Genomic DNA, 26,534 nt, shown 5'->3' on the forward strand with positions numbered 1-26,534 from the left:
CAGTAAATAATTTATTAAAATTGTTAAACAATACAAAATTGTATATGAGCTGTTTTTTTTTAAACATGAGTTAATGATAATTTCATCTTTTTATATGTATAATCATAAATTTAACATCACCGCAAACCCTTAAATATCTCTTTTATAAAATAACGGCTCATATAATGGTGCATCCACACTATACCTAAACTGTTACATAAATATTTATCAAAAGGTACCAACTACAATTAAGAGATTTAGTCTTTTATAAACTGACAGCTACATTTCACAAGTACTTCCATATGTACCAATTTAAATAAATTTGTGTCAATTACATTCAGTTCCTTCAGTTAAGAGAATTGTAAACACATCGCAATACGTAAATAATATTTACGTCTTATATCAGCCATAGTGTGTACGCAACAAAACATACATTAATGTAGTAAATTGTTTAATGTAAGTAAATTGAAATTTAATATATCTATTTTTTTTAGGATAGTTCTATAATTGAAAACTGTGGTACGTAAGCACTATTAGCAGGTTTTTAAACATGAAAATACCGGTATTTGATGTTTTCCTGGTACTGCATTAACTCCAAAGACCACATTTGTACCAGGTCATACCATCTTCGTACTTGGACCAAGTCTACATAGAATGTAAGTAGAAAAGCCAGGGTTTAATTCAGTTTTGTGCCGCGAATGTTCGGTAATAGTCGTTCTTATTCGCATCAGGATTCTGTTCGAGCTTCAGGACTGCACTTCAGTTGAGCCAGTGACGCAGTGAGCAGCGTTGCAGACGCGCGCCGCCGCGACTTCACCAGCTTTCGACATTCGAACTCCGGTCACGTCAGGACATAGTCGACCCACAGCTCTTCCTCGAGCGCGCATCGCAAGTTCTCTTGTTCGTAAAATTTCTCTAAGGGACACCTACCTATATTATTACTGCGGTCACAATACCGATGAACTTTTCCGGTCAGTTTCGATGTGATTCTTAAGACCCTCCATACAAAGTGCGCATTCCGATGCTTGTTCGTTTAGAATTGTGCGGCTGAAGAAGTTACGAATTTTTTCAATCTCGAGTTCCGCAAAAGTTTTCTATCTTTCAGACATTTATCTTAAAGGACACTTCAAATATTTAGAATTTATAGTTTAAAAAGTTTTAAAGTGACAAGTGGTCGGAAAGCAATCATCGTAACTAGGACAAATATTGCTCGCGCCGATGATGATTAGAGGAAGTTCCGAATCTATATCCTGTGTTCTAAATGCATTCCATTGAAACATGTTCTAAGTGTTCTCATAGTGCAGTGAATCCCAGAGTGCTTCTTAATTTAATACGCTATGCACAGCGTGTGTGTGTGATATACTGCTAAGTTAAGCATCCGACTCGAGGTATGTACCATAACAATATTTGATACAATTTCCGCATGCCGCCTTGATGACCGTATCCCCTCTGCTCGCCTGGTATCTATCTATCCACTCCGACTCGTTCGTACCCTCAACTAGTTTATTTGGCTTCGGTGCGAACGGAACAATCTGAAGATACTCGCTAAGCCATATCATTAAAGTAACAGTTAAGTTAAGCTTTGTTGCGAATATGGCGGCCGACGGTAAGAGGGACGCGTCGCACCGCAGCGTTTCAAAAGAAAAGCAGCGTTAAGAAAAAGAAGAATGCATGTACTTCATTTCTCGTTATGAACAATCACCCGATGTATGCAAATGTATGTTAATTAATTATTTTGCTCGGAAATGATTGCGAATGCAAATGCGGCAATTTAAAGGCTCTATTTGATTTCGAATTCAGTGGGAGCTTAATCCGTAAGCGTAGCGTAACGTAAACCTGGAGGGATTTTATACTTGGAGCTTGGTTACGTTGAATTCATCAGAATTCGAAGGGTATTTTTTTTTGTGCGTTCGTTTTTAATAAGTTGCTGGTAGTTGGGTAGATGGCCTCAGCGTAGCTGTTTCGTGGCCTCCGATGCTGAAGGAAGAAGCCCTAGGAAGGCCCCTATGGTGTACCTTTACATGCCCGGCATCCGGGGACACCTCCACGATTGAATTACGAAATTAATATGCGGGAATATTAAACACGTGAAGCGCATTGAATTCTAGATTAAGTTCCAACTCTCTTAATTGCCATTGTTTCATTAGCAGGTACAACGGTTGGGAAATATTGAAATGAGCCCCACTTCGTAGCAGACGCATTACTTATATTATTTTCTTTTCTTTTAATTCTTCCTCTCTGACATTCTCTCATACATTTCCATTTTGTAAACCTCACCCCTCCACTTCCTTCGCTGTTCATTTTATTCTTCTCTGCCCTCTTCTGATAATGAGCGCGTCGAAGATTTATTTTTGGCTCAACTTAAATACATAAGTTGCATAATGATCTTTTGCGGAGGGAGAATAAGAATATCAAGAGAGAACAAAAAAAAAACTGTCGGAGGATGACGGAGAAGAATTGCTATAAATAAAATAAATAAAGTATTCTCTCAGACAAAGACTATATGTTTGCACGATTACCGCCGATAGTTATCAGCGGAGGGAAAGAAAGGAGGAAAAATAAAATAATGAAATAAGAGGAGTTCATTGTTAGTTGGAGATGCGTAGATAGAGAGGATCTATTTTTGAATGTTGCTGCGAGTCGCGAGTGCATGTATCATTTCGGTGATGGTTCTTGAAAGGTCGGGTTTAAATATTGTCGAGAAGCTGGATGAATTACGATGGGCCGGCGCGCTGCGCTCTCCTCCCTCATCCCATTTAAGCACTTCTCAGCGTTCGCTCCTTCAGATCGAGTATTTTTAAAGAGGATGGAAAATATGTACATACGTGTACGTACATCCAAGTGCACAAATTGTCGTGCGATTTATGCGACGGCCACTTTTGCGCTCACTTCTGCATAGGGAGCGACGTCGTGAGGCTAATTGCGTAATCATTCGCTGGGCGCGCATATGTCGTCGGCCAACAACCCTTGCATACTTAGGGGTTTATTTTGTCCGAGCCGGGTTTTTGCACATTTCGCATACCCTAAATTATTGCGGGGCACCTGGGACTAAAGAGCAGGCAGGCTGCGAGATCTAATGGCCGAGGAGGGCTGTTGTCTCGCCTCTCTCTCTAACACTCTCGCTCACTCAATCTATCTCTGTTATACACATGTACATATACATTCGTTGCCTAGGCATAAGTAATACGGCGAGAGGTAATGCAATTAGGACAGGCCGATGCTGATGTTGGTTGGGTGTTGGATGTTTTTGTTGCGAGTGAGGAGGAGCAGAAGAGGATAGTAGTCGTCCGGACGGGTCGGAAGATTCAGAAGGAGAGGAGGACTGCCGGTAGCACACATGTGGTTCGTTCTGAGCGCCTTCCAGAGACGTGTTTTGGCAGACTCGCCTCGGGAACGATGACGCTTACCTTGCTTTTGAATTAATGGACCCCGAGATAGCGTAATGCTGTTCGCTTGTTCGAATCATATACAGGTATCAAAAACAGATTAAAATTTCGAGTTTTGTATTTAATGTGTGCGTACATTTAAAATTGATAGCAGTACCTATATTAATGGATATGGACTGAAAGGATGGACCGTATTAATGCTGTAGATCACTGAAGTTGATGGCTTGTGTATTTCAGAGTTTTGTTTTAACGAATCTCATTTACTGGCTTCTACGCCTACTTATATTTATCTCTCCTTTCTTCGTTGCTCCTTTTTCTTCACTTCTTCTCTCGTATTCTTCTTCTTTTCACCTCTCGCATTCGTTCCGTTTTATCTCACACTCAGACATGATCATTTTCATACACGAAATCTGTTATCTGCCAGCACTACTTAGGATGACAAAACTCTGGCGAAAAATCGTTCTCCCAAATACTCCGATTGCCGGAAAGAGTTTTCGGGTAATCGTCCGATGGTGAAGGACGATTACAGCAACCCCCCGAAGCTACATTTATATTTTATTTTTGCTGAGGATTGGATGGTGAGTGTCTTTCCTCAAGTGGTCTTCGCTTGTAGAAGAATTCAGTTTGCCGACGGTCTATCGGCGCCCTCCTCAACACACCCTAAGCCGATTGGGGTTTTCAAGCTCCCCCACAATCGAAACCGTCCAAGTTGGCTCGCAGTCACGTACACCGTGCTTTATTAATCCTTATCGCGCTGCAAAGCTTTAAACTGAAACGGCGAGACAATAAAATGACGGCACCGATAAATTGATGTGGTCTACCTAACTGGAATTTCGTCCACCCGACAGTTGATGGTGCGTCGTTCCTTTTCTCTCGTTATTTATTACTATTAATCGGGCTATATTAAAACGCAGCGCAGAAGAATGTGTAATCCGTGTCCCGATATTAGGCAATAAAAATATTGTTTATTCGTTATTCATGAAACAAAATGGTCGGTCACAGTCGGCCATTCAACTCTCTCCGCTCTGCTCATTTGATGCGGCCGGCTTCGAGGATCAGAAAGAGAAGAAGAGACGGCGGCGAAGAAGAGGTAGAGGAGGAGAACAACAACGCGAAGAAGAAAGAGCTGCAGGAGGAGGAGGAGGAGGAAAAAAGAAGAAGTAGCGAAAGACGATGCCTGTGGAAAGACAAGGATAGTCTGAACGTTAAGTTGCAAGGCCGTTGCTGGCATTCCTCCTAGTCCGAAGATGCCGTGAAGTCCGATGGCTGGCCACCTTGTGTCTTCTTCGATTCGTTCCCTTTCACCCATCCATGCTCTGTTGCAGGCTCATGTCCGTTTCGGCCATTCAATTGCTTAATACGGATGGATGGAGTGCTCTCTGTACTATACTATATGCCAATCCAATGCTACGCTATAGACCCTGTACTCTGGATCCAATTGTGCGGCGCCCGAATTCGCACGTTTGAATTTCAATTGGGCGACGCGTGATAATAATGTTTTGATAGGGCTGATTCGATTGCAGCACGATGATTGCCCGACCGATTATTGTTTCCACTGGCCATTTACATTTTACTGTGGGTAAAATAAATGTTGACTCGGACTCGGTGCGGCTCCCCGAGATCTCAGCGACTGATTGCGAAGGGGACTTGGAACCGAAGAGGAGATATCCGTGCGAGATGCTGCTATATGTGTTCCACCTTGGAACCAGATATCTTCGCCATTGCAAACAGCACAGAGCAAGCTTGCTCACTCTCATCTCTTCTTGCTGGACTAACAGAATCCAGTTTCCTCCTTCTCTCGTTCAGACCAACTTTCGTCCTCTCTCGCTCAGACCACCGGCTTTGTACCAACAGGATGACTTGACAAGTTCACTTCGGTTTCGTTTTGATACTTAACAGCGCGCGCTAAATGCTACGCACAAAAACGCCGGAATAATGGAATCGCAACTTATTGGGAATTGGCAAGCTTTTGACGACTCAATTCAAGTGGAGTTTTCCAGAGGGAGAAGAAGTGTCTGCACTCTATTGCTGTAGCAACGAACCTTTGTGTCGGCTGCATTCGCCCGACGTTTTTCTTTTCTTTTCTCCCTCTGAACTTTAAACGTTTATCTGCAATCTATAATTCCGCGACTCAAATATTCATAGCCAGAGAGTGTTTAAATTTTCCTTCGAAATTCCCCGACGTCTGTAAAATTTAGTGAATTTTTCGAAAACTCCACCGGGACTAGTGTCTCTGCACCTCTTCTTCTCCGATATTCATATTAGGTGACTCTGTGTCGCCCTGTTTACGCCCTCCCGGGAATATTATACTATTTAAATAATAAATTAACGAACAACTGTCTAGAATATTAAAGCGCGCACAAGTTTTTGCATTGTCTCCCCACGTCCGGATTCTCTCCCTATACCCACTGTCTTTTTATGTTCTTTCTAAAAGATGGACTGCATTATATAATAAATTATAATATTTCGTAACAAACTTAACTCATTTTATTCATAGTTAGAGCATAAAAATTATGTAAACATAAAATTTGAAAAAGTTATAAATTAATTATTAATTTCATTTAATTCGTGCATAATTTAATAAAAATACTCAAATTTTATTTTTTAATGCATTATAAATATAATAAAATTTGTAAATATCGCACAATTGTTGGATTATGCTAAGCAGAACCAAATATGCAAAATAACTGTTCGCTGGACTTGTTACATTTGTAATGAATCTATTACAATTTGTGATTGTATATATTATAGTAAGCATTTCCATTTTCAGATTAATGTTGGAATTGCGGACATTTCGAATGTAACCTCTAGTTTAATGTTGAAAGATTTGCATCTAATTTATTCCGTTTACTTTGTTGGACATCTACGACCCTCGCCGAATACAATTCTAGTATTGTTTGTGCGTTGTCCTCTACGTACTTATTTCTTAACACATGTTATTTCATTGTTAAACATTTTCACATATCAACAATTTCAAATTATTACAACAAATTAAATTGTTTCAATATATTAATAAAATTGTTAGAAGATTTTAATTATACTTTAAAATCAATTTATCAGTAGATTTTTAACTCTTTTAAAGAAGTATTTGTTTTTAAAATAAATAGTACGCCATCTCAGGGTTGAGATTTGTATTATGATAATTACAAAGTGTACTGAGCTGTCAAGTGTCCTGTAATTAGTAACTGTCGTTGTCCACTGTGTTATGTCAGAATATTAATGTTAAGATTTATTTGATTTAGTATAATTGTAATAAAAAGAAGTGAAAAATGTTTCTGGTATGTATACACATGTGCTAGTCCCTAGTTTCATCATCGTGAGCCGAGGAATTCGATTTGTTGAATAAATAGGTCTGGCTTTTGTGGTCGCAAGTATTATGTAGAGGTGTTGGTTTTGATTTGCAGTTAAATAGTGAATGTCCGTGCGGTATCGAGGTCACACACATCGGTAAAGCATCGCTTTATCTGCTTTTCACATCAAAGCTATTCACTTTGTCCTAATCGCTTTTTTTTAGAAAGGAAATATTTATAATTATAAGTGGGTCCATTGTGTTATGAAACGCTGAATATGGATTTCTCAGACCCTCGGCCTTTTATAAATATCATTACGATCATGTTACAACGAGAGGAGGCAAGCACCTCTCGGCATCATCGACTCTCTCAGAATTCCATTTAGAAAAGAAAAAAATACGTTGTCCTTCTTTTCGTTTCGTTTGCTACGAAATTTCATTTATAGAAATCCGATGTCACGGACCGACGCTCATTAGCGTCTATTCATATTGTAATTAATACGAAGCAATGCTAATCATTCCCATCGCGTCGGCCGTCGAAGATGCCTTTCTTTCCGCATCGGCGAAGGTCCTTTCGCAATTGTCGAATACCAAACTTCCCTCGCCGAATACCGACGGCGTGTTTTGGTTACGGTAGCCGCCGCCACCACCGCCTCCGTTACATAATAGGCGCGGGGGTGCCCGAAGTTTGCGCTATTTGTATAGCCCGGCTTGACGTAAGGGATGTGCACGCCTATGTAATAACACCCTCTCTCTCACTGGAAACCTCCATCCGGTACTCGCAAAACTATGCGCACACACACACACATCTTTTACAAAACATTGAAAACGAGAACCACCGACCATCCCTCGTCGACACACAATTAACTAACTCAGAGTCTAATGTAACAGAATGGATTTCTTGGCAAAAGATCTGTCGAGCTTCTTCTTCCTTGATGCTGCGTTGCGCTTTCAGCCCGATATTCCTTTCCGTCCCGATCGGAGTATATCGGCACCCCCGTTGCGCGCCTACCTACTTAATCTAGTCTAGTACCTTTCGTTCAGGTAAAACCTGAAACCCGAATGCTATTGTACTATTCAGTCTGAATACATTCCGTTCCCAACTCAACTGCTAGTAACCTGATTTCAAGATTCCGAAACAAAACAACAAAAAAAACTCATATGTATATATATACACACACACATATATATAGAGAGACAGATACATACGAGCATACATACAAACTCACGCGCCGATGTACTAAGAATAACATAGAGGAAAGGTCTTAAGAACGAGCGAGAGAGAAAAATTATAAATGGCGGCGTCGGCAAATTATTTCGTTTATAATTTATGTATGGAATATTTTTATCTGCACGGCGATCCACGTAAAGAGCGAAGGAAGAATAATAAGAAGAAAAAGAAAAGGAATAAATATATATATATATATACAAGGAGAAGAAGAATACGCGATAGTAGAGGGGGGCAATGCAAGGATGTAAATTGCACCTTGAGATAATAAGTAATAAATTATTTCGTGTGCGAGCGAGTTTTTCAATTGAAACACGCTCCACCCGGCTACCGGATTCCCTTTCCAAGTCTCTCTCCTTCATCATCCATCCTCTGGCCTCCATCATCTCTTTGTTGCGATCGCAATAATTTATTTCTCCAGTAAATACCGAGCGGCGCGGACATTTTCGGGGAATCCCCTCGGGCGGTCGGACACGATGGTGGCAGCGGCGAGGGGCGCGCCGCTCAGCTTAGAGAGATGGATTTTTGGGGTACCCGTGTTATCTACCCGAAATTCCTCTTTAATGGAACACCAGAAATATTTTAATGCCCCTCCGCGACAAAGTAAATTGTTCCTACTCTTCCACGAATGGAAACATTTAAGTCGGAGACTCTTCTTTTCACCAGACATCAACTAAGACCTAAAATCCCGACAAAGAAGCACAACACTAAGAGAAGAATAACGAAAACACCTATGCCTTCAGAACAGGCGAAAAAAAAAACTTGGATCGGAAAACAAATATATATATATATAAAGAGAGAGAGAGATATATTCAGTGCAATACAACAAGGCCTGAATGAAAAGGGAAAACTGTTGGAGTGGAAGAGTTGAGAAATGTTTGAACTGAAAACAATGCTTAAAAAAGAACAAAACAAAGAGTAGAAAAATGTAAAGTGTGTGAGTGTGTGTATATATATATATAGATGTTTGCTTGCTTACCTTGCGCACCTCACTTTAAATATTAACTATTTACCTGTAGAAGCATTCTTTGATTAACTGCCAGAATCATCGCTGAATATAGTTCTTAGCCTGAAATGCCATTAATTAGACTTTGGGATATTTACTATTACTTGGCCCCTATGTCGACCACAAAAACAACATACTATAACATTGAATTAGTTCTTTATTTACTTGTGTCGAAACGGGGGGTGGTGATGGGTTTTAGGAGCGAAGGAGAAAGAAAAAAAAAGAGCGAGTAGAAAGTACCGGGCTTCGAGTTGTGTTGGCCCGAGGATCGATAAAGGACGAAGACGTTTCCTTCGGGTTTAATGTGTTAGCTATGTGTTTTCTTTCTACTCTTTTCTTCCATAGCTCAACGCAACCGAACCGCCCCTTTCGTCCTCACACACATATATATATATAGTTTTACCCCCCCAGTTCCACGTCGTTACCTACAATCCAATAATTCCCGCACTTGCCTCGCTTCCTCGTAATCATTCGACGACAACAACAAGCCAGTATTACTAATCTCGAAATTATTATTTACGATAATTTCTGGTGAGTCAGTGGCAGTGATGTCATTTCACAGGAAAGAAGCGTAACGCGAAATCGGGATTCGTGCCAAGAGTCTCTTCATTCCGTACTACATTTTCTTAAGTAATTCCGAATGTATTGCCTCACATTAATTTATAATCTCATTATTCTGGCGCCTCGCTCTTATCACCGAGTTTCGTTCAGTGAACGCCCCATTTATAATTTCCTTATAAATCAAATTATTTCTTCACTCGGTTTGTGCAAAGGGATGGGGGGAAGAGTGGAAACGAAGAGGAGAGGATAGGATAGGAGAGAAGCGTGGAGCAGATAAGAACGAGCACTTTGTGCCTCCATTTAAAATTAGAAGTAGTAGTAGCTTCATGCAGAATTGGATGGGGCTCTTCGTATATATTAATATGCGAAGTCAAACACATATCCACGTACATCCAGTTCGCGTTTGCACGTGAAGCCAATTACAATTTATGCAGTCTGTTTGCAAGGGTATAGAGACATAGACCGAGCCCATAAACATGGGCGATGATAATATGCCTGGCGGGTCGCGAGTTGTCGAGACCTCGCAACAACGTTAAAAAACAACAACAACAACTAAAAAAAAATGCGAACGTGGAAGAATTAAAAACCGACGGGGTGGAACCAGTGAAAATGAAAATAAAAAAATTCATATATATATGACCCGAGCTTGCTTTGTTTTGCTACCCTTTATTATTGAAAAGGGGGAATCAATACAGTTTGACCAATATCAACCGCCATTTCCCATTTCGATAAATTATATCGCACTGCCTTCCTTCATAATTAAGCTAGCAAGGACATATACCCCTTTCTAATTCCATAACTCCCAAACATACCATACATCTTTCCGGTACGACGACCGAAAACAAATGGAAGAAGAAAAAAAACGCGAACCTTTTTGGTATATTTTTTTGTTGGGTTTGTTTGTTTGCTTGTGTTGCGCCCTGCTTTGTTAAAATATTCAGAATGGAGCCGCAGACCCTTTGATCCAATAAAGTTGCTTTTTAAATTTAAATTGCTCCACAAAACGTTTACGTGTATACAACACACACCCTACACCCCAAAAAAAGAAGCGAAATAAATAATTGAGGAGGATGAACGAAAAAAAAAATGCGTACTAGTCTAGCTAAAATTTACGTTTGGTTAATTATTGTGTGTATCGTAGATGTCGTTATTTTATTTGGGGGGAAAGTGGTCACTTAGGAATGTGTGATCACCGACTTAAAATTCTCCGAAATCTCGGATTGACTTGGACCATTTGAATTTTGTTGGTGTCCGTCGTACCTGAAGGAAATAATTTATGATTTAGTGTGACCGAAAACTGTTTTCTCCCCTCCTCCAGCGCACCGCGAAGGTATTGCCTTCGTCGAAGGACATAAATCTTCTTCGCTGTTGCCTTTTGTGACCACAGTTTTATTTCATTTTCTTTTTTGGAGCGAGTGTCTCTAGGAATTTAATTAGGAAATTAATTGTAGACAATAATATCTATTGGGATTGCGGAATGTCCGAAATATTCGCAAACGCCGGGGAGTTCGCAGTAATCTCCCTCCCTTCGAAGAGCTTCCGGTTCTCGTTTTTGGGAGCTTTCGAGGTCCGAGCGCAAATTGCCATTTTAATTTCGGATCGCGCTGTCCAGGATTAATGGGCAAAAACGCGATTTCGGCATATCCGTTATTGCATCCGGGGATATTACAAGTTGCAAAAAAAAAATGAAATAAATAAAAAAAAGTTGGTAGAGAGAGAGAGAGAAGAGTTAAGCAGAAGGATGCGAGAAAAATGTAAAAATCGCACGGAGCGCGTCGCTGCTGCTTTATTAATGCTCGACCAATGTCGATTTCATTAAAGTAATTACTGGGATTTCGTTTTTGATCCAAACATGCTTCTTGCTGGCTGCTGCTGCCGCCGCCGCTGCGATTTAATAACATCTCACGGGGTTGCATTATCCGCTCGCATCCTTGGAAACATTCCAAGGGCTTTCGCGAATTCCAATAATTACGATGTACACGCAATCCGCGCGGAGAGCAGAAACAAAATAAGCGAGGACGAAGGATAATCATAAAAACGGAGGGGCAGACGCATGCACATCCCATCCACACGCGAGAGGTGAGGAGAAGAGCAGAAAATAATAATCCTCGAGTCCAGTTTCGCACTTGGATTTAATAAGTTTATTAGCGAGCGCGTTTAAAATGTTTTAATTAAGTTTCGATGTCGGAATCCGAGCCGAGATTCGTTTCAGCCTTTTTGGCGTTAAACGCGTTGACTGGTGAATTGGCAAAGAAAGAAAGAGAGAAAAATATATATGAAACGAATAACAAATATCCAGGTGCTATTTTCGCATTCATTTTGTTTTGCTTAATTACAGAAACACGTCGAGGGGATAAACTGTAATTAAAGCGCACAGAAATGAACGAAAATTTATGCATGTATTATAACTTACAACGAAATCTTTTACAAACAGATTCTTTTACTTTCAAACAAAAACCTTTAATAATTATTCATAATTGAAATCAGAACATTTAACTTTAATTAGATTTTAATATAACAGAATATGAAGTCACTGCTCTTTTGAGTGTTAAAATAAGTTAATTGTATTAGTTGTCCAAATAGTATTATTATTTACAAATGTGGTCTAAATAATATAATGTTATTACATTTCTCTAATTGTTTTGTCTGATGCGATTGAAACATATATAAAATAATATTTACGTATAGAGTTTACATAAACTAAAGCAGAAAACCAAACTGAAAATAAAACGCAACTTCCATTAGCCAACCATCAAACTGTCTCTTTCAATGCATATTTTTTTTTTATTACGCAATTTGAATATTGAATATTGACCCAATGGGAATTATAAATGAAATTTGTTCAGTTTCAAAATGAAAATATTTTCTATTTTTAGTGAAAATTTTATCAACACAATAACAACATTTTATGTTACACATTATTTTTACTTTTATTTAATAGTAAATTTCAAACATTCAAAAATTACCGCAAAATTTCAAAGATTCAAAAATTACAAAAAATTTCCAACTTTCAAAAATTATTTATTTTATCAATAAATTGGAAATGAAGCGTTCTTGGAAATGTTGACGCATTGCATTAATTTAAATGTAATATTTTACTAATGGGAAATCCCCCGACAAAACTGATTCTTAGAATAAACGCGTAAAATTTCACTTTAATTGTTTTGCAATATACAAAATGGAAAGCGTGAAAACCTAAAAACAGTTATATAATATTTAATGCACGTAAGATAAAAAAATAATAGCAATGTTTGTAGAATTATAAGTATAAGAAAAATATGGAAGAAGTTCGTTGGGTGGAATGAATGTAAAAACAATTTTTGTAATTCATGGGTGGCCGGAACAGGTTACTGGCGTAGTAGTATTTTTGGTGAAGCAATTATGTTCGACACTTCCGGTGCGTTAATGTTGCTCCTGTATGTAATCAAAATTATTAATTGAATAACTAATGGGTGGAAATGTGTGCGGTTTTGGCTGGGACCGGGCGGGTCGGGCCGTGAATTATAATTAAGATTGAATTTTAGTTCGGCCCGAAGACGTCTCGTAATTATTAAAGAAGCGACGTCGGCTGTGAAGGGAAAAATATGGATGGGAAGGAAGTTTTCCGTTGGTAAATGAGTAAAGTTTATTATATCGAAATTGCCGCGCGAGGGGCGACGGTAGAAGCCGTAGGGGGTGGCTCAAAAAGAGGGGAAGACGTTGGTTGGACTAGAAGATCAAATATAAAGTTCGTTTAAATTTCGTCTTTTTTTTTTATTATTTTATTTTCGCCGAGATCAGTTTTGCGCGAAGTTGCCCGATAAGAAGGTGAGTTTTCGGGGCTAATTTATATTTTCTATGTGAGGGAAGTGGAGAAGATGAGAAGAGAGCATCATCTCGTTGGAGAACAAGTAAAAGTGAAGAGGAGATCCGAAGGGCCGTCAAACGCCAACGCTTTGAATCCCGACTCTGGGGGAGAGAGAGAGCTTTCATCTTTGTGGAAATTTCGGTCTAAACTTTATTAATTTGCATATTATGCTATACTTTTCTTAGTCTCTTCTCTTCTTCTTCTTCTTCGTTTACTCGCTTATAAATAAACCATGGATTGTAAATCCTAGTTTTGTTCATAGACGTAACCGTCTATTTTTTCTCTCTCTCTCTGATGTAGAGACTAACCGATTATTAATAATGCATGGGCTTTTCCTGGGAATGAATTAAAAACTGAACGTGTGTATTTAAAAAAAGGAGGGACGGCGTTTTAATTTCAGGACGAGTGGTAAACGCGGTCATAATAAATTTATATCCGTAGAAGATAAAAGCACTTTACGTGAAGATCGGGAGCGCAGGTGCTTTAAAATATACATATAAGGCTAATGAGTTGGGCCCCCGAAATTAACCAAATATTCTGGAATGCAGAACGCAGACACGTTACATTAGGAACCGCATTGTGTATACATTATACGTGTGTGTATGTGCTGGCTTGGGTTTGGATGGGTTGGGGTTGGGATGAGGCCGTTACCGCCGCCTCCACCGCGAAATGCTTTCATGGAACGCACATCTCTGGATGTGTGTTTGCATTTTAAAAAGAAACCAACCCTCTGAGCACACGCTAATTCCGGAGGAGGCATTATTTTTCGGAGGGATGCGGAAGCGGTTTCGTGTTCCCATCCACCCTGAGGCGACGGCAGCAGCAGCAGCAGCCACCCCAAATCTGGTTAGATCGGGAAACGTTTATCTGTAGTTCAAGCGAAATTTATGGCGTGCAAACGCTCGTCCCGATCTCTTTAATAATCGAGTTTACTTTCGTGATCGTTGAAGGGGGATGAAGTGGCCGCCACTTTATTATTAAGGGACGACGGTGACGTCAGTATCGGGAGAGATCATGTGAACAGATGTGCGGACCGGGGGTGGCGAAATAATGGCGCACCGCCGTCCGGGGGGTGTTAATGTCTGCCACCATTTCAATGGTCCCCGAACTGCAACAATGCACTCTTCTCTTCTTTCAGGCAATCCGCAGATGGATAAATCGCAGCGCTTCCTGCTTTTCGTATTACAAATTCCATTGCTGCAATTCCCTCACACAATCAATATCTCATGTATACAAAGCAGCCATTTCTGCTTAACGAATAATAAGTAATCATTGCTTGCATTCGCGGTTTACACCACTCAGACTTGATTACTTTCGGCACCTACTTTACATCTTCTCTACCTTCCGAAATCTCTTCATTCCGAGATATTTTTTCCAATCGCCTTCTTCAAGCATCTGCTCAACAAAAAAAAAACTGCACTCCCCTTCTCTAAACTTGATGAGTTTCTGCCCCTCTTCATCTACCACAACTAAAACCAACCTTCCATCCTCTCTCTTTCTCGTTTGAAGCTCTTTGCGTTCTAAAAGAATACAACCGAAGTACTTCCTGCTTGTCGTAAGAGCCACTTAGGAGTAGTCCCCACTTTACCGTAGTCTTGTTCTTATTTCCAAATCAATAAAACAGACAAAAAATAATAATAGATCTGTATTCCAAACTTTTTTGTTACTCACTCTTATGTCTCCTCCAGCAAAAGTTAAAAAAAGAAACCCAAACATCTTCTTAAGAAAATTAATATAATTTTTACCCTGAGAATAATTTAATTAACAAGTTTTAAATTAAATTTTAAAAGTAATCAAATTATTTTTCTTATAATATGAAAATTATTAGTCTATATTAAAGTAATTTGATATATATATATTTAGGAAGTTTATAAGTTTTCTGTTTTATTTAAAAATCAAACTGAAAAAAAAAAGTTTTACTTGAATTAATACGAAACTGAAAATACAAGTTTTATTTATTTTTTAATGTCTGGTTTGTAGCCGAAGGCTTCTCGCTAGTTGTTTTATTAAAATTCATTACGGAGTGGCATTTAATTCGGAAACAAATACAATGAGCAAACATCAAATATTTGCTCGCACCGATCGGATGTGTTTTCTCTAAAAACGGGGAGCGCGCAAAAATAGATCGAAACGAAACAACGAACAATACAATAACGCGCAATGCCTAATGATGTAATGGCTTATTTCAATTAAGCTTCATTTAAATAATTGAAAACGGAAACGCAACGCGTGGAAATTTGTTTTCTGTTTTAATGTAAGTTTTAGTTTATTTTTTATTAGAAAAATCTTTAATTAATATTAAGTTACATATAGAATTTTTTTGCCTATACAATTTTATTTAATATTTTAAAAATAAAATGTGTATTAGAAAACTTTTTGATATTTTCGTTAATCTATTTATATTTTTTGGACTCAATAAGCTAATTCGAGTTCACACAAACAAACGATGATCTCATTGAAACTTTGTTGTAAGTGTTTTTATTTTAAGATTTAAGTAATTTTATTGATGAAGCATCAAAAATCATATTAAGAGTTTCATTTTTCTAGTATTTAAAAAAAAAACATTAAAATCCAATTCAAAGTTTGGAATATCTATTTTAAAATTGAATATTCAATCATATTCAAATGTAATGGATCAAGTATAGAAAATAATATGAGTTTTACTATTTTATTTAAATTGGAGAAACTACGAAAAATAAAGTTATCGATTGTCAAGAGCAGAAGTTCAGTTTCCAAGTATATTTATTAAACTTGAGTTTACGAATAATTACATGCTCTTTCCGATACAACTTGCATGTATTCGGATGATATAAGAAGAAACAAAAAAAAATATATATAAAAAAGAAAATAAAATGAAAACAAAAATAATTATGTTTTTAGAGCGTATAAAATACGGGGCGTAATTGAAAAATCAATATATATATATATTAATAAATAAATATGATTCACAAAAGAGTGTATTGAACATGAAAGAGTAATGTGTGTGTGTAATAACAATATCCGTTTTTATTGACGTTTATTAAATATTTATAGGCGCGGAATAATAAATAAATTACTGTGTGAAATTTAATAAAGTAAAATTTGTAATCAATGTAAAAAAGCAATTTATTATTAATAACAAAATATATATGTATATAATATGTAAATAATTACAATGGTACTGAAGACTCATTTTTGCTTGAATTATTTTTGTTGCATCGCATTGGCGAAGTCAAACATTAGTTCGTTAATTAAGGAATTTATAAGGCTATTAAAATTTCCTGACCGTTTCGGGTTAGTTAGGCCCGGATCCTTATTTTATCTTTCTTAAATAAGTTATGGGCTAATTAAAGAATTTATGTTATATGGTTCGGGTGCGAAATGCAAGGAGGAACAATTAAAAAAAAAACAGAAAATGTGCCTGGCCAAGCAGTTCGAATGCAACTTGCAGGTCGGAGGGTTGGTAACTGCTCTCTTTCTCTGTCTTTCTAGAGAGTGGGGCCAAACGCAGCCCTTGCCTCTCAAAAGATAGAATGGTGGGGGGAGGTTAGTTCTTTTTTATTTCCTCTCATTTCTCTCTCTCTCTCTTTCACAGTGTTCGTTTTTATTGTTATTCGGTCGAAAGTTTTGCGGCTTCTTTTCCACCTTTTAGTCTCCGGTCAGTATTTCCAGCTGCCAGTTCGTTTCTCTCTTCCACCGCGCCGTGCCGTGTGCAGCAGGAGGGATATCGGATCGTCCTTCGTGCCGGGCATTTAACATTATTAAAACTGCGTGAGTCCAAGAAAGAAGTTACAACAAGAAGAAGAATTTAAGAAAAAGAAGAAGTGGAAGCTCGAGCGAGAGGAAAGTAGTACCACAGGCTTATACTTAATACTACCTCCGCTCTTCAGTTCTCGTGGTGTTGTCCTGTCCTCTGTGTTGTTGTTGCTTGGGTTCGGTTCGTTCGCTTCTTGCAGTGTGTTTCGTTGCGCGATGGAATTTCTCCGGCGTTTCATGTTTACAGGAATTTTGGGCATTTGTGTGTTCGCCCAAGACGTGTAAACATGGACGGATCGCCATGGCCGGAAACCGTACTCTAAGGTTAGCCATTTAAATATTCCGACCGATGTGCCGCTTTAATGCTTAGGACCACTTAAAAACAAAACTATAAAGAACCTGAAAGGAAAAAACGCCGACGAAGAAGAGACGCAGAAGGTAGGCTCGCGCCTTATTTTATATTTGGTTTCAAAAAACAAACATCCCTTAAAGAAAAAAAAACAACACATATTTAAGTATAGAACGCATCCAAAAATCATTTTTCCGAAAGACCCCGCTCTCTTCGACCCTTCGCTCCTTGCTTCCCGATGGGACCTCAGGTATACGAAAATAAAATAAACACCCCGGGATTCCTGGAAAGAAGAGAGTGTGAGTTGGAGAGAGAAAGAGAGAGAGAGATGGGAGACCGTAGCCCGAAAACTAAATATTGATCTCCCCTGAAATTGGGGAGGCTCAACCCTCGTCCCTCTCACTCTAACGCACAAAACCAAACCACCCTCGGAGCCGCTGAAATTGGAAATCTATCACGGCTTTAATGTAACGAGCGTAATCATAATGGTCTTGTTTTCGCGAGTGCGTGTGTGTGATTTTAAATTAACACCGAGTCTATGATACGTGAACTATATCAATATACACACGTTAATGCACTAAATGCATCATTCAATTTCAATCAGCAGAGCAGCGACAACGCGCAAAACAATAAAAGAAAATGCAAAATTGAAAACAACATTTTTCCAACTAAAAAAAATATATGATAATATTATTATTATTAATAGAGTAGACAGAAAAAACTCTTTCGGCATCACCGAATTTCCCCATATTAATTCATTACCGCGAACATAATTCTCGTTATGGCTTCGCCTCTAGCTACGTATCTTGTTTTTTGTGCGTAAATATTTAATGCATCGGACGGGTTCGTCATACGGGTGGTCGCGTATGTAAAAATGCGAGTTATGTCTACAGGTTTTGGCCATAAAGAAGTAAAACCGAGAAATGCGAAACGTGCGATCATTAATCCTGGTAACTCACGGCTCATTTATTTATTTGCCTCTCCTCTCATTAATCGTTAATTTGCACGGAAACAACAACAAAAAATACTATCTTCAACTTTATTTTCACCTTGTTTTAACACCAAAACTACCGACAATTGAGATATACTTATACAAAGTCAATGACTGGTTGGAATTTTATTATAAACAAATTATATTTATTTTTTTTTACAATTTTATTTTTTCGAAAGTTACATGTTCAGTAGAAAGTTATTTTTTCTACTAACTGAAATAATATAAGTTTTCTCTGGTTGTTTCTTCCACTAATATAAACGCATATATCCAAATCTAGAATATTGTGAAGAGAGAAATCGTGCTTTTCCTTTGCAATTTGTTCATTCATTCATACCCAATATTGAGCTGTTACAAAATGAAACGATTTCAGGTAGACGATGTTAAATGCTTTTGTTCAATTTTGACAGATTTTTACTTCGAATTTTGTAAAAGTACCTTTTGTTTGGTTTGCTTTTATATATTTTAAAATTCAACTGAAAATTATATTTTTTAAAATTAATACTTTTCTGTAAATTTTTTGACAAAATATAAAAATTAAAATTTCAAACTATTTTATACAATTAGACTAAATGTAATTTAATTAAGTTATTCAATTGAATATAACTTTTTAAAATGTTCATAGAAGTGAAATCTGATTTTATTCGTTTTCGCTGAAACCAGGCTTTTTCTTTTATTTATATAAATTTTATGTTTCAAAGGGATTCGATTCAATTGTGAACACGTTTTAGCCTCACCGAAATAACGGGACTTTCATTATGCGTAAAACGCTGTTTTGTTTCACCATATTATTCACAGTTTCCGTGCAAACACAGAGTCCAAGTTTCGCATTTGCACACAATTATAATTCAAATTGCAGAATACGCGGTCGGCTCCATTACGACGCCTGTTTTCCTCCTCACCCCCAAACAACCACAAAGACCATTTCAGATCCCGGTTTATCCTCTCCACAATAAGGATTAGTCATGTAAAGAGAGGCGGCGTTCATCTATATTTTCTCGATTTCTTTATTATAATTTCACCCCTCGTAGTGAATTTATGAATCTTGCATCATATGTTCGTTGTACACGCGTTCGGCTCCATATCAATCATGGACGCATTTCCGTGTACATTCGCCATTATGCGCTCGGTTTTATTATTTTATTCATTAAACCACCCCCAACTTTGCCTCATCCTCATCCCATTCCCCTTTCCTCCCCTCGACGCAGAAATAATTTAGCACCATCTGCACTTACACGTTATTAAAGTATGCGCCTAAAATAGAACCGGCTAGTTTATGGCGCTAGCAGAAACACATGATACAAATTTAATTGCGCCAACCCCTCTTCTAATCAATTACTGCGCGAGCTCAAGATTTTTTTTTCTGTTTTCACGTCGCCTACGAATTAAATGCAATTAAAATTAAGTGACTCGTCTTTGGTATTCTTGGTGTCACAATCCCAACCCTCTCTCTCTCTCTGCATTAATTAATATTAATTGTCCGAGGCGTGTGAACTGTACCATTGCAACTTAATCCTTCGTCTTTAACTTCTTCTTCAAAAGTATTCGAAGAATTTAAAAAAATTGATTGTGGACAAAAGTAAGGACAAAAATTATGAATTAATTATTTCAAAATGTGGACTCAACAGATTAAAATGGCTTTAAATTTCATATGGAAATACACTTGGGTTTAGATGTGCGTGCGTCAGTATGAATGGACTTTTCCACGGGTAATGATTTCGCTTAGGCTATCTCTTGCTTCTTGCATATCGTCGAGTAGAGATAGAGGGTACATCTCTCTTTCTCTTCATATATATAACGTGCGAAATTAGGGCCAACTGAATTCAGGAGGCCAACTACAGCTTTCCACTCTCCCGCTTTTCCACATACAAAGAGGATAGTCTCCGTCCACAGTTCAGAGCACCTCGCGCAGGGCTTATCAATGCGAAACAGAACGAGGGGAATTGAGCAAAGTTGAGTATTATTCATACAACAATAACGGCAGCTCGTTCTCTCTCCTCTTCCGCTGTTGGGGTGACGATTTATGTAAAAAGTACGCGCGACTAGACACCGACGACCAACTAAAACCGAACCCAAAACCCGATCCCCTAACTCAACGAAACACCCCCGTCGACCCCTATTTATCTTCAGAATTATAACTGCGTTACTCACAGCCCCGGGAGCATTCATAATCACCGAATCTCTCTCTTTATCCTCCTCGACATGTTTATTTTCTATTTTCCATCCTCGCGTTTCGGAAAACGCATAATACATACGTTTCTAGCAACTCCGCTCGCAGCTAGCACAATAACCGAAACTTTGTTTCAAGGTATTGTTGATGTTATGTAAAGTCTGACTATTAACTTAACTATTCCGAACAATGACTATATACACGTATATAGCCGAGACGAGAATGGAGGTGGTTTTCTTTCAAGCATTCTCTTCGGTAAATAGTTCCATGACACACCAGACGGACGAAACAAGAATTTAAAAAAATAAAAAGATACATGAGAGAGAGAAAGATGTGATTATACGAAATGGAAAAATTTCCTGGCTATTAAGTAACAGGAAAAGAGAGAGAGAACTGAAAGCGAACGAAACGAAACGAATAGAAAGAAAAAAAAAAGAATTAGAAATAACAGCCGTCATAATAATAACACGCTTCGAAAAGAATTGCTATAATTAGTCGGAAAGGATAAAATAGGTTAAATGGCACTCTTATTTAATTACAAAACTAATTAAGAAATGTATACGCGCCGTTGCCGCTGTTTGCGTTTATTACATTGGACAAACTCTTTTCGAAAACCTTGTAGAAGTATAGGAACGAAAACGGCGTGCGTGGACAACATACATACATACAAACAGAAATTCGCGTTTGTTAAAAATAGATGTATCGTATTTTTGTTGGCTTAAGCGCAATGAGTAAACTCGGCGACAAACTGAATAAAAATAAGTATATGTACTTTAACAACCTTCAAACAAGACAACAGCAACAAAATAAATAAAAGAATTGTCGTTTATATACAAATTATACATATTTATTTTTTTTTATCATCAAATATAACATTTAATTACGCGAAACGAACATACAGTTTGCTTTATACATCTCTTCATTTCGTTCTTTTTTTTTCTCTCTTTCCCCCGGTTTCTCTGTTTGCAGATTCTGTTTTACTTTTGCACCCGCGTCGATCCCCCGCGAATTACACGCTTCAGAAGAAGCCGTTAAACTTTCCAATTGTGAATTGAAAGAAAAAGAACAATTACCTAAAATTCTTCAGGGATTAATTTCAATCGCATCGTGTCCATTAATTCAAGGACACTCGCAGTTTTTAGTTATTATCTAATTTATTCAAGTGTATAAATTATGATTAAAACAAAACGTTTCTGAATATTGCTTTGAATCCAATCAAAATGTATTGTTTTTTTCATCTGATCTAGTAGACAAATCCAATTTCCATTCGTATTCTTTCATTAATATTATTCGTTGCATCGTGTCATATTTCCTATACAAAACATAATTTGATACAAAATTGAATTTCCAAATAAACTCGGTTTATTTATAAATCTTAATTNNNAGTTAAAAAATCTGATTTTTAAAACAGTTGTTTTATTAATTAAATAATTAACATGTGATTACAATTGAATAACGCGTAGAGGGTGGAAAATGATAGACGAGTAGGATTATTTTTAATTGTAATAATCGTTTATTAATCCGTTAAATAATTGTAACAACACACTAAATACCCTGTGATTAATCGCCAATTGATGATTGCCGGATCGGGGTGAAATGGAATTTAAGTGAGGCGAGCACTATTATTTCACGTGGCTATTGCAATTAGAGTATTGGTGATGAAATCGCTCAACTAAGCGGAGCAGATGATCTGGATTCAATATTTTTTTTATTGATTAATTCTGGATTAATTAAAATTGAATTAAAATTGAACCGTTTGGCAGAGGACGAAGAGAGAGCGGAAAACATTTAGAACAAAAAAAAAATCTGCTCGGATGATGAATAACCGAGGCAAATACGTACGTGAGTTTGATGTTCAGATTTACCATTATCCATTTATGGTTATCGTCCAATCAGGCTGTCGTTAATTATTTATATTAAAACAGATTGGCTATGGTGATGGCAATGAGGATGGCCGTTACGCTCCGACGTTACAAAGCTTCAAACTGAATTTTTAACACAATCCCAAATGCAATCAACTGTTCATTGTTATCGCGGCGTGTATATGAAAATGGGTGTGCTGAAAATAAAAAAAAACAGTACTGAAGTGGTGAAAATAACAAAAAAAAAAACGCAGCAACAACAAGCGGGAGGCGGAATCAATGCTCATTTGCATTATGAATATTTTGAAAACAACGCGAAATCGTAAACGGGACACGTTCGCCCATAAACAAGGCCAAATTAAATGGCAGCCGCGTTGTTGCAAGTTGTTGTTTTTTTTTTTGAAAAGCGAGAGGTATTAAGTGCCTATTTAACGCTCATATAGTTAAAATTTTCGAGAGGTTGAAGCACGCGTTCGGTTTAATTGCGGCACATATTTCCTTTTTATTTATTTTTTTTGTTGGTTATTTTCTAGCCTGTTTATTCGTATTTCGAGGGTGGGAAAAGATTATTATTGATGGCATATGTGCTGTGCGAACTGCCATTAAGGACGATCGCGTCCGCACATTGCATATATTGATATTGGATTTGGGGGAAAATGTGCATTTTATCGTCGACGAGCAAGGGGGAATCCCCGTGTGCCGCATGTGCAGCGAACGCTCGTTTCCTTCTATCCCATCCTGTATCAGGATAAATTCCCCTTTGGTTCGCTCCACTCGACGCAATCTTATCTACATAAAAGCAATAAACATCTCCGTCTCCGGGGTGTCAAAAAACCAAACGAAACTTTAATTAGTGCCCTTCCACCAAAACCACCCCTCCCATTCCTTCCGCTCGTTTCTCTCCAAAGCAAACTGCTTCTCTCCATCCAATCCAATCGAATGGTATCGCAAATTGCTCCTCGATAAACATAACATTTTTTCGCAATCGCCCGTTCCGATCTCGCAGCACCTCTTGCGAAATTACTTTTAAATTTTTGAGAGATTCAATTGCCGCCGCCGCCGTAAATCAACGCCCCCCAACAAAAAAAATTAAATTAAAGGAAGAAGCGCTTCCCAAAAGCTTTATATAACAACTGATCAATATTTATTAGGAATCAAAAAGAGCGATCCGATTTAATTGGATTGTACTATATATAAATTATATTTTATAAAATGGTTGTACAGGCATTAAATTAAACTCACAACTCAGCTCAGAATTCTTCGAATAACTACATATTCATTCAATTTTCAAATTTCGAAACCGTAGTAAAAGTTTTTTTTATTGTGTCCAGTCTCGCTTGTTCATAAACTAGTTTCCGTAAAAATATGACTCCGAATTACATTATTAGCTAATAAAATTACTTTCAAACTAATTGCGAGCGGAATCAAAGGGGGGACTGCGCGGCCGCGCATTAGAGGTGTAATTCACTTAGGTCGCGTATTAAATTTATAAAATGGAAACGAACTACTGTCGGCTAATTTATTTCAATTAAATAAACTCTGGCCGTGATGGTTTGGTACGAGTATACAGCACAAAGGTCCTGCTGCTGCTGTATGCGTGTTTGTGCGGTCGGATGGTGGCTGCTGCGGCGCCAGCAGGGGAACACACCGGACGGAATCCTGCAAAATTTATACGGCGATGCGAATTTGCAACTTGATTTCTCTCTTTTCCCGCTCGGTGTGTGTATGTGCATGTATGTTCTTGTTTTTTTTCTTCAGTTCTTCGCTTTTTTTTATCTTTTTCGCGTGCGCGCCTTCATTTCGTGCCGTGACATCCTCACAGACGTGCCAGGTGAATCTTTAATGCCGCGACGACACAACATTCTGCAAAAGCCGAAACTGAATAAACCACGCAAAGAGAACTGAAAACAAAACGAAAGAAAAATAAAGTGCACAGCTCCGTGGACACAAAGATCCCCAATTGAATTTGCGACAAAGCCCTGCGAAACGAACTGCTGTCCAATGCGAAAGAGATTCTTTTGACCATCTGAAAATGATGAAATTTCAATTGTTACATCTAAAAACTATTATTATTATTACCTTTACAAGATTTATAAAGATGCCTAAAAAAGGTATTAATTTTAAATAATTTTACATTATTTTCATAATGAACTAAAGCAATTATAAGCAAACTTTGTTTTACGTGGAAACTAAATTATTACGTTTTCGCATCAAAATAGTTACAGAAAACCGTAATAAATCACGCGGCTAAATAATATTTACACTCAAATGTTGGAGTGAAATTCCGAACTTTCGCATCCTAAACAAGTTTACATTAAATGAAATGAAATTAAAATTAAACGCTATAGAATTATATAAATTTTCATCTAAACGACAAAAGTATTTTAATTACACAAGCCTACAACAATTCTTGTGGACATGAAAATAACTGTTCGCACTGTATTTATTTTCGGTTTAGGCTGTAAATGAAAGTAGGTCTTCAGCAATCCGGATGATATATAATGATTCGTTTATGCGCTGGATGTTCGCGCGAGTGCGGCTTTCTTCTTTCTTCTCCGGAAAAATAGATTTAAGCGACGAGATTTATACGCATTGTCTCGTGCTGGATTTATCTTTGGGTGCCTGTCGTGGTGACCTTTTTGCATATTTCCCTTCTTCAAAAGGTGAGCTGAATACCAGATTTATGACACTGTCCCAACTCATATTTAATTTGATAATTGTCTTAAGAACACTGTTATTATTTATTGTTTAAAAAAAAAATCCTTTTCAAAGAACACGTGTCATTTTCTTTTTGTAGATCTTTAAATATTCTATCCTTTTGATATTTTGAATTATCCTTGCGAATGAATATTATATATATATTTTTCGTTTGTGTTTTGATCTTTAAGGTTTATATGTAATTTGGTAATTGTTGAAGGAATGGTGTTTCTTTGTATTATTTTTTATTGTTGGAGCGTGTGTGTTGGGATGTAAGTAGCGCACCGAGTGGTGGCGTTTTATTGATTTTCCTCGGGAGTGAGTTCTCGGGGTAATTTATTAGTTGGTTCTTTTATTTTATTCTCTCTCTCTCTATTTTTTTTAAAAGGCTGACCTTTTTTCGGGTGTTTTGCCGCCAGACGCAGTTGCACAGCCACTTTGCTTTATATTTATGTTGGTACAAGTTCGGAATTATCCCGGGTTTGCTTTATGTAATTTTCGTTCTTTCTTTTCTTTTTTTTTGTTTCCATTTCTTTCTTCTTATTCCTTTTTTCGTTGAGTTCGCCACCGTTGCGCTACGTCCTCGTTTCCTTTCCACCGTTTCATTATTTCATAGTTAGGGGGCGATTTTTGTCTTGGAATGGATCGGCGGAAAGCCGGCGGCGGACATTGTGTTATCGTGTAGCGAGTGGTTTACATTCGAATATACATGAGTAGAACGGTGTGTTCGAGGGGGTGGCGGTGGTTGTTTCGTTTCCACACGCATCGCCGATACCGCAGTGTGGGCAATATTTCATCGGCGTGACGCGACCCCCCTTGCTTACTCCAAATTTTAGGTTGATCAATGAACTTAAAAAGCGCTCGAAGGATGGGGGGAAAAACGCGGTGGCGGTGTTGTGCTCAAAATTGTTTCACGCGGTCGAAAGGGGTGGCCGATCAAGCACGGGGGGAATATTAGCGAGGTTGGAAGGCCGAGGGGGCGTTAAGGTGCCGTGATTAATATAGCTCGGGCATGCGATCTGATTGTGTAAATTGGCAACAGTGTGTATGTGGTATGGGTGTATAGTCTGCGCCATGGTCCTGGATTTTGGCAATCAATAACCCAATATTTCACTTGTCACGGTTATGTGTGATTTAAGTAATCCCGCCGCACAAAAGATGAGGGAAGGAGAAGGGTGTGCAACGGGGGGCACCGATTTTGACACCCCTCTAGTACTCACTATACCGTCTGCGCCAGATGTACGTATCTGTGTATACGAGTGTAGTGGAGCATAGTTGAGATCTTTCGGGGATGCTGGATGAGGAGGTGTAGCAGGAGGACGGAAGTTAGGGGTTGAAGTGGGGGGCAGAAACTGCCGCTCGCTGCTGTACCGCCACCAAGTTTTGCTCGTGCTTTATGAGCGAGTCCGCAACGTATATACCTTGACAGTGGAA

The 26,534-nt window shown here is 38.1% G+C and overlaps 1 protein-coding gene across 11 annotated transcripts in view; it reads left to right on the forward strand.

The window, feature by feature from the left end:
- Positions 1-481: 481 nt before the first annotated feature.
- The window catches only part of LOC108560827 (latrophilin Cirl), a 53,698-nt gene continuing 27,645 nt past the window's right edge, over positions 482-26,534 (forward strand). For 7 of the 11 annotated variants that reach the window (XM_017918525.1, XM_017918524.1, XM_017918529.1 and 4 more), the window contains exon 1: positions 711-1,367. The gene's annotated coding sequence lies outside the window, so the exon portion shown is untranslated. Of the gene's footprint in view, positions 636-710; positions 1,368-26,534 lie in introns of those variants that run through there. The other 4 variants (XM_017918533.1, XM_017918534.1, XM_017918531.1 and 1 more) reach the window with 3 other exon arrangements.

Source organism: Nicrophorus vespilloides, unplaced genomic scaffold (assembly GCF_001412225.1).
Source record: "Nicrophorus vespilloides isolate i.1.1-1 unplaced genomic scaffold, Nicve_v1.0, whole genome shotgun sequence".
NCBI lineage: Eukaryota > Metazoa > Arthropoda > Insecta > Coleoptera > Silphidae > Nicrophorus > Nicrophorus vespilloides.